The sequence below is a fragment of the Lissotriton vulgaris genome, chromosome 2_2 (assembly GCF_964263255.1).
Source record: "Lissotriton vulgaris chromosome 2_2, aLisVul1.2, whole genome shotgun sequence".
NCBI lineage: Eukaryota > Metazoa > Chordata > Amphibia > Caudata > Salamandridae > Lissotriton > Lissotriton vulgaris.
In genome coordinates, this window is record NC_141688.1 from 24,547,890 (window position 1) to 24,557,685 (window position 9,796).

General features: G+C 42.1%; 1 long non-coding RNA gene across 2 annotated transcripts in view; it reads right to left on the minus strand.

Annotated features, from left to right (window-relative positions):
• The window catches only part of LOC147728960 (uncharacterized), a 61,732-nt gene extending 52,720 nt beyond the window's left edge, over positions 1-9,012 (minus strand). Inside the window, exons 1-3 of one of the 2 annotated variants that reach the window (XR_015309171.1) lie at positions 8,937-9,012; positions 8,768-8,858; positions 8,555-8,680 (exon numbers count right to left, since the gene is read on the minus strand). This is a non-coding gene — a long non-coding RNA (uncharacterized LOC147728960). The remainder of the gene's footprint in view (positions 1-8,554; positions 8,681-8,767; positions 8,859-8,936) is intronic. The other variant, XR_015309170.1, reaches the window with a different exon arrangement.
• Between the last annotated feature and the right edge of the window lie 784 nt (positions 9,013-9,796).

Sequence of the window (9,796 nt, forward strand, 5' to 3'; positions counted from 1 at the left end):
CATATGGCACCCTCGTGCCCACTAGTGGCTTAAAGTCCGTACAAGTTGTAAAGGCATCCGTCACACCAATACACCTGTAAGGGTGTACTGACATGGTTTCTGGCTCTATTTCTGAGTGATGGTGACTTTAAGCTTGCTAACATCTTGAATCTCTATTCTTGCTTTGTGTTGGTCCTTTTAAGGCCTTTTTCCAGACCTAGAAGCATAAACTAGAGGATAGCTGCTTTATATGATGATAGATCCCTTATTCTTGACTCTAATCCATCTATTGCCTATTGGCTTTGACATATTTATGTGTCCTTTCATCATCCTACCTATAGTAGAGGGTGGATCCTGTAGTCCTGACTTTATATTACATATTGGTATGGTTTGTGTAGGTACTCTGACAGAGCTAAGTGTTATTTCATCCTTCTTAGGCCTACAAGGCCCAGAACTAGAGAGACTCCATTTTGCTTTCTGTCCCTGCAGACTGAGATGCTTGCAGGGTAAAGGTGATGTTTTAGTTATAAGGTGTTGTTCGCCCTAAGCGAACCGAAGAGAACCGGCCAGAGCTGAATCTAATCAAGAAGTGTCCCTGGGCTCAGGTCTCTAGACGAAACAAGCAGCTGATCACTGTGGGAGCGTCTAGAGCAAGGAGCCTGGTGCATGGGCCTGGTGGGAGGAGGCTACTGGCTGGAACTTTCCACTAGAGGAGAGGATTCCATATTAGCGAAGTGCAGGAGAGGAGGTGTGTCAGTTTGGTTCTTGGAGAGAGAGAAGTAAGATGTTTTTTTGGAGCTGAAGAGTACAGTTCAGTTCAATTGGTTTTCTGGAATGGAGAGAGAAGGCAGATAATTGCTGAAGCTGGAGAGAGCAGTCAGATGAACGAAGTTGGAACTGTCAGCTGAAGCTGCCAGTTTATCAGAAAGCATTAAAGCAGTTACCAGTCAGATGGAGGAGTTGAAGCTGCCAGCTGGAGCAGTTGAGCCAGAGGAGTGAAGCTGTGGTGACGGAGGGAGATAGAGAACCCTGATTCTACCAGAGAGAGAGAGAAACATTCCTTCTAATAGGGTGAGGTATTCTGAACTAGTTTGCTTTACACTTACACCTTAATCTTGTCTTTTATTTCCTAGGCTAAAGCCCCCTATTGTATTGCTAATCCTTTTTCTTTCAGCGGTGTGCAGTCTATTTACAGTCCCTGTTAGTTACATGTGGATGTGATCAGTCTATTTACAGTCCCTGTTAGTTACATGTGGATGTGGTATAGTAATAGAGCTTTACAGAGACCCCACAGATCTGTGTATGTGTCTATTCCCATTTTACTTTTCAGGCTATGTGTTATATTATAGTGTTATATTGTAATAAAGATACCCCAGTTCTTAGTGAACCAGTGTGCATGTGTTGTTCTTATGATAGAGCTAACCTTTCTTCTAACCAGATGCTGTATAGTAACTGATGGATCAAAAGGAAATAGGAGCGCTTAAATCAGGGAATAACTTTTGCATACAGTGTGTGCCTCTTGTTCTTATACTGCAGGTAACCTTTTCTTCTAGTCAGGTGTTACAGCTGGAACAGATGCTACCCCTGATCAGGTAAGTAACAACTGAATAATTAGGGAGAGAGGAGCCCTTGAGCTAGGAGAATAAGTTATACACTAAGTAATTCGGCCATTCCATAATATTATTGTACCCCTAGTGAATAGTGAGAGAAACTTCCCAACATAGAGAGAGAGAGCTGAAGGTATTCATAGGAAAGTGATCGTCGTTGGTAAGCGGCGTTAATGAGAACACCAGGGGGGACACTGGTGTTTATACCCGCAGGATTGCGGCTTGGGATGTAAGTAAGAGAACACCGGGGAGGAGACTGGTGTTTATACCCGCAGGATTGCGGCTTGGGATGTAAGTAAGAGAACACCGGGGAGGAGGCTTGCGGCTTGTTATACCCACAGGATCGTGGCTTGAGTGAGCACTGGTTGTGGCCAGTGTGTAATGGTAACTAATCCTGCCCTAGGGTAGATTAGTCTGGGCCCATGTGGTCGCGAGACTATGAGGTATGAGTGTGGTGTAGGGCATGGATGTCCTTAGTAATCAGTGAGTATTCCTAGTAATCCCTATAGATTTAGTGGTGTTTCTGATGATATGAGCTTGTATATTGCAAGTTCCCCATCCTCAGGTAGGTACCCAGGTGCCTGGATAGATGGGTCCTGAGGAGGGAGGTGGTTACGTTTTGGCCGGGTTGGTGGTGCTCTGGTGAGCTGGTCCTATCTGGTCTGAGAATCCGGTCATCACAAAGGGTAGTATGGTGTATTATAAAACCTATAATCAATCAGAAAGCAGTTTTATGCTCAATTAGAGAGGACTATATATATACTAGCAGCCTGCCCCACCGTTGCCTGGGGGCAATGAGGCTTCAGGGTCAACCGCCCGCCCAGGCCCCCGCCCGCCCCTACATTGTCCGTGCATGCACATGCATGGACACGGACCAGGCCCCCCTCCTGCCCCGACTCCCTCCCGCCCCCCCTCCCGCCCTGACTCACTCCCGCTCATGTAATAGTAATAGTAGTATAGTAGTATAGTAGTAAGAGTAGTATAGATTACACCAGCACAGGACTATTTTTCCTTCATGTGCCAAAATCACCATAAAATCATGTTCATTGGCAAAATATCCATTCTCATTATCTCCTCTCTGAAGGTATTGCCCAATTTGTATGTTACTACCCTCTTCACAGCATAAACCGCAGAAAGAGGAATCGTGGCGTCTTTATACACTAAACAAATCACAGAATGGTGTCATGCTGTCATCTTCTGTAGTCCTGATACCTGGCCATGTGTTCAAAATGCAGCGTTGTTACTAAACTCATACTCCAAGCACATTTTTAGGGAGAGTATATTTCAGATCTCGTTATTGCTCATTGCCCTGTGTATGTATCGCCTCCTAAAACACCACATAAATCGCGGGTGGAAGAAACATTGCATCTTCATGTGATACGCCGTTCTCAGAACTACAGAGTGACGTAATGCCGTCTGCTACTGATTTGTCAACTCACGCACGTCGCGTCACTGTCATCACGCATGTCGCGTCGCGGCCAGTGCTAAGTCCCGGCCGGCGCTACTTTCAGGGGACTACTTTGTTTTCAAACTTCATTTTACATTTTTTTTTTTAAATTTATATAGCCTATGTCCATCTACACACCCTAACATTTTCATAGATGTATCGGGTGTGTAGATTGGCGCTGTGGTTCCCGAGTTTACCTGGCCAAAAGGTGCAAGTTCTCTCTTTATAATAGTAGTATAGATATACCTTAAAGAGGAGCAAATCCCCCACTTTTCCAAATATAATTCATGTCCTTCACTGCACTCTTGCGTGACATCTCAATTCAAGGGGATTCAACTTGCAATGGATTAATACCCATAAATTCCACTCAGTGCACAAATTGACTGCACAAAAGCGTGAAAGGAGCCTCTCCTACCTTCTGTACGAAAGATTCCTGGTTTCAACCAACTGCCGGCGTCTACGAGTGAACGCCTTCAACGCGGAAGTGTCTTCACTGGAAGTGGGGGAGCGTCATCATGGAGCTAGTAGAAAGACTCCACTGTGACTCCGAAATTACTCAACCCTATGATTGCGTTCATAAACTAAAGAGGACACCACAGTGTCCGCCATCCAAAATTAAAAAAGGGGCTCTTGCCTAAATTATGTACATAGTTAAATCGTTAGGCCAAAACATTTTACTTTTGCCGAAAAACGCCGATTTCGAACCAGTCATAACACAGCACATACCCCAGTCCAATCCTCACTATAGTATACCATATCGTTTGGTCTCTGTTCTAATCTTCAAAGGTGGGGTAGGTGTGGACTGGGGGCGTTATATGCTAACCCTTTGTACCTGTGATTGTCATAGTGCAATATTTGCTGATAGATTTACAGCACGTACAGATCCCACAACCAATCAGCATAGTATAATTAAACATTTAATACCTTGTTCAAGCATCTTAATGACTTAGCTGTATTTACAGAACAATGCTAATACAGGTTCTTGAAACTCCTAAGCGGTTAGCATCAAACACAACATTTAAAAAAGAGCTAACATACATAATCCCTACTTAGCAACGCATGTCAATAAAGAACATAGACAAACAACACAAATGGTGAATCACTAATACAATCACATTTTGAAAAGATGCCTGTTTCAGATAGATAATTCTTTTAAGTCAGACTGGTATAATAAAAACCACCAGTGAAAAGTCACAAATGCATCATTTAAAAAAACACATGGACAATTCTTTTAAAACAGACTAGCATGGTAAAGGCCAGTCAACATGGTAATCACAGGTCTAGCAATGACAACTGTATTCTGATCTCCTCCTGTTCATTAAGCCCTCTTAGTACAGTATCAAGGGAGTATATCAATTTACATTCCCTGCGACTTAGGGTGCTCCCTAAATCCCCTCCTCGAGGGTTCGGCAATACTTTTTCAATAACCCACCATTTTAAAAGTCAGCAGTGTGTTCAAACTTCACAAAGTGGTCAACCAGTGGGGCCCCCTGTACATTGCAACAAATACGACTGCAGTGTTGCAATATACGACATTTGATTTTTTGAATTGTCTGCCCGACGTACATAAAGACACATGGGCAGACAATAGCGTATCCTACCACAGAAGTATTACAGTTACTGAATTGATTAAGGGTGTACGACTGATTATTGTAAAAGAATGTGGTTAATTCAACAGTCATAATGCAGGCCTTGGAAGTTCCACATTTTTTGTGGCCTAGTACAGGTGGGAGCCCCCACAGAGTGCTTTGTTTTACATTGCCTTCCCCAGGGAGTAATGATTTGACCAGAATATCCCTGATATTTTTGCCTTTTCGAAAAGCATGTAATGGAGAAGGTATATTGCCCAATTCCTCAGTCACAAGGTGTCAGTGGTGATTAATTACCTTTTTTATGGCATTGCTTTTAGTATTATATGTCGTTACGCAAACCAGGCGATCTTCACTCGTAGATCTTTCCTTCTGAATCAATAAATGTTCCCTATGATTATACCATGCCCGTTTTCGAGCTTTTTTGAGCAGTCTCAGTGGGTATCCTCGTTCACTCAATCTAGCCAACAAAAGAGCTGATTCATCAAAGTAATCCTCCTTTTTGGCACGGTCCGCCGTACCCTCAGGAATTGGCCAAATGGCAAATTGTCCCTGAGGTTACGGGGATGGTGGCTTGTGTACCGCAATAGAGTATTACCTTCACTAGTCTTTCTATAAAGGGTTGTGTATAACCTCCCAGAGTCGCTCTTAATGATGATGTCTAGGAAGTTACCCGACTCATTGTCCGCTTCCAAAGTAAATTTGATGTCATCCGAGCAATTATTTAGCCATTCATGAAATGAGTGGAGCTGTTCCTTACTTCCTTCCAAGTGGAGCAGGACATCGTCAATATAACGTGTCCATAATGTTATTTGACTCAGAAAGGGATTATCTTGGCTGAATATGTGATGTTGTTCATATTCACTCTTATATATTTGTCAGGTTCGGGGCAAAGCTTGCCCCCATCGCCACGACTTTTGTTTGAACATAATACCTGTCTAAGAAGACAAAAAAGTTTTTTGGCATGGTAATATTTAATAATTGTATTATGAATTCCGTCGGCACTCTATGTGGTGCCGGCATCTGATCAAGGACTTTTTTGATACAGGTCAAGGCACAGTTCTGGGGAATATTTGTATAGAGGGCCGTAATATCCATTGTGGCCAACAGGCCAAAGTAGCCGGATCATGTGGGCGTCCATCGATCAATTTAATGGCTTGCATCGTGTCTTTTAAATAAGTTGGTGTAGCTATAGCAATAGGTTTCAAAAATACATTAATGTATTTACACAATGGTTCTAACAAGGAACCACAGCCCGATATAATGGGCCTTCCTGGTTGATCTACCATCCTTTTGTGAATCTTGGGGAGAGTGTAGATTGTTGGCATACGTGGATGTTTTGTATTCAAGAAATCATGTTCCTGTTGGTTGATGTAACCATTGACCAAAACCTCAGCTGTTACCTGTCTAATGCATTCCCCAATTTCTTTAGTTGGATCTCCTTTGAGGGGCCGATAATTACCCTCCACGGCCAATTGTGATAAAATCTCTAATTTGTACTTTTCAGTACTCTGCACCACTATAGCACCGCCTTTGTCCGCGGGCTTTATAGTGATATCGGTGTTATTTTTCAGTAACCTCAGACCCTCTTTCTCGCCCTTGCTTATGTTAAAAGGAATGTATTGGCGGTTGTTCAATATCACATCTACATCACGTAACACAACTTGTTCATAGGCAAGTAATTTGTGTGCCATCAGGTGTGTCGGAGGATTGAATCTCGATGGAGGTCTAAGGCCACTCGCAGAGAAGGTGCGGTTATGTGGAGTGTGTAGAAAATTATATTTCAACCTAACTTTTTAGAAAAATTGTTGGAGTTCGATTTTTAAATTAAAGTTGTTGGGGGGTGATGTCGGAACAGAGGAGAGGCCCTTTGACAACACCTGTTGTTCATTAGTTGTCAAAGCATAATTCGAAAAGATTGACTATAGGATTATCAGGCTTGTGTGCTACCATCTATAGTGTTGGCGCCTCGTTTGCATCTCCCCATGGAAGTCTGCCTGAAATTGAGTTTGTTTCTTCCCTCTCCCTGTCCCTTGATTCCACATTGGGATCCGGGTTCCCCTGGATCTCCCCCAGGGAGGACCACGTCCTCGTTGTGCCCACCGTTGGTCCTCTGGTAAAAAAGGGCGTTAATCCTGGGTGGTTGGACCCGTGCTACCAAATGATGTATTGGTACTGGTACTAGGTCGTTCGGATTCACTGTCAGAGTTGCTACCAAAAGAAGAACCTGAGAAAGTGTTGTAGCGTCTGTATCCACCCCTTCCACGGCTAGAGAAACCCCCCTGCTGGTCTCTCAAATAATAACCTTCTTGGAGATAAGGGTAGGTGTTCTTTTTATCATAGATCTTTATATCTCTTGCTACCCTATCCAATTTAGTCGCCTGGGTGTATACATCAAAGTCCCTGATCTTTTCTCTAATCTTTCTAGAGCTTCCTTGGCATTCAACAGTGCTTTATCCTCAATGATTTCCCTCTTGAGGTCCGCAATTTCCTTCGTCAGACGTTCAACTTCTTCTACTGCGGTTACAATGCCTAGTACCATCCAATGTCTAGAGAATGTATTGAACACATAACTGAAATTATCTTTAAATTTGGGATTATCCAGAAAGATCGCAGGTTCATTCCTGACCTGTAATCCAACTGGGATAACGTTTGATCTAAGATATTTTGCTAATGTGTGTCCATGTAATCTCGTCCTTATCCATTTTTTCTCCAACCTCTCCAGTTTAGAGATTTTATCATTAAGAGATAAATCTATTGTTGTGGTGTTGCTGGTTAGACAAGTCCCACCACCCTCTTCCTGTAATAGTTTGTCAATGTAATCCTCAGTGTAAGAAAGAGTTTCCTTTTCAGACATAATCTAAAATATATTTAAACACACCAAACTAACAAAGTGACACATCACACTTATACATACAAAACCCTCTCAGGTAGCACCTGCACAAAGGTAACCATTTTCAACAATGGGGTAACCCAATTAGTCAAGGACCTGGGTGAAAAGCGATAAGGAAAACAATGGTCATAGACCTCAATTTAACACTGTCCCAGTCAATACTTAGTTATTCAATCACACAATTATTTGTAGCATAGACTACATCAGCAGCTCAACGTAATGAATACCATACTAGATCAAAAAACAGAACAAAAGCAACAGACTTCTTACCAAGAAATTTTAATTCATTGCTTCTTCGGTGTGTTCATTTTTTATCATTCATAAAAGAGCAGTGTATGGATACCATTTCAATACTGCCCATAAATCACACTAATACAAAATTGGTGACTGTGCCCCAAGAAGGAACGTGCACAGGAAGAAGTGATCAGAGATTATGTAAGTGTTATAGAGGAGATAAAGAAAGGATCAGGAAATAGTGACAACAAATATTTAAAATACAGTTTTTGAAACACAATGGATCAGTTTGTGTTCACCGTCCAATTGGTCACCCGACCATTATATTATTTATATATGAAATTTTTACACAAATGCAAATAATCGGACATGGGTTCCAAAATAAGCACGTAACTGTTAGGGATCAATCCAGGTCCGGGTGAGGTCAAAAAATGGGCGTCGACGTTTCGACTGATCTAATGGCCTGACGGGTAAGTTACAACTCGGCCGTGCGAGTCTTCATCAAGACAATCAGGGGAAGGGCAATATCACCAAAGCTTGGTAATCTTGAAGTCCCTACAATATTTAAGGACAACGTAAGTCTGTTGCACTACCGTAAGTAATAATAAATGATCCAATGTGGGCCAAAGTTTACCCGTATGGGAAGAAGGAAGATTTTCAGACCTTGTGTGGACTCTCTCACACAGGGAAGGTGTATGATTTCATCTAAGGGACAAACATTGCAATAATTAAAATAAAAACTGGGACACTCTTGGAATCCACTCCACAGTCTGCTGTTCATGTGGTAAGGAAGAGATCTACATACCTATTGATAACGCTCGGTGGGTATGTTAATCTGTGTCCCCAAACTCTCTTGGACATATGGCACCCTCGTGCCCACTATTGGCTTAAATCCGTACAAGTTGTAAAGGCATCCGTCACACCAATATACCTGTAAGGGTAGTATGGTGTATTACAAAACCTATAATCAATCGGAAAGCAGTTTCATGCTCAAATAGAGAGGACTATATATATATACCTTAAAGAGGAGCAAATCCCTCACGTTCCGAAATATAATTCATGGCCTTCACTGCACTCTTGCGTGACGTCTCAATTCAAGGGGATTCAACCTGCAATGGATTAATACCCATAAATACCAGTCCGCGCACAAATTGAGTGCACAAAAGCGTGAAAGGAGCCTCTCCTACCTTCTGTACGAAAGATTCCTGGTTTCAACCAACTGCCGGCATCTACGAGTGAACGCCTTCAACGTGGAAGTGTCTTCACTGGGAGTGGGGGAGCGTCATCATGGAGCTAGTAGAAAGACTCCACTGTGACTTCGGAATTACTCAACCCTATGAATGTGTTCATAAACTAAAGGGGACACCACAGTGTCCGCCATCCAAAATTAAAAAAGGGGCTCTTGCCTAAATTATGTACATAGTTAAATCGTTAGGCCAAAACATTTTACTTTTGCAGAAAAACGCCGATTTCGAACCGGTCATAAGACAGCACATACCCCAGTCCAAACCTCACTATAGTATACCATATTGTTTGGTCTCTGTTCTAATCTTCAAAGGTGGGGTAGGTGTGGACTGGGGGCGTTCTATGCTAACCCTTTGCACCTGTGATTGTCATAGTGTCATAGTGCAATATTTGCTGATAGATTTACAGCACGTACATATCCCACAACCAATCAGCATAGTATAATTAAACATTTAATACCTTGTTCAAGCATCTTAATGACTTAGCTATATTTACAGAACAATGCTAATACAGGTTCATGAAACTCCTAAGCGGTTAGCATCAAACACAACATTTAAAAAAGAGCTAACATACATAATCCCTACTTAGCAAGGCATGTCAATAAAGAACATGAACAAACAACACAAATGGTGAATCACTAATACAATCACATTTTGAAAAGATGCCTGTTTCAGATAGATAATTCTTTTAAGTCAGACTGGTATAATAAAGACCACCAGTGAAAAGTCACAAATGCATTATTTAAAAAAACACATGGACAATTCTTTTAAAACAGACTAGCATGGTAAAGGCCAGTCAACAT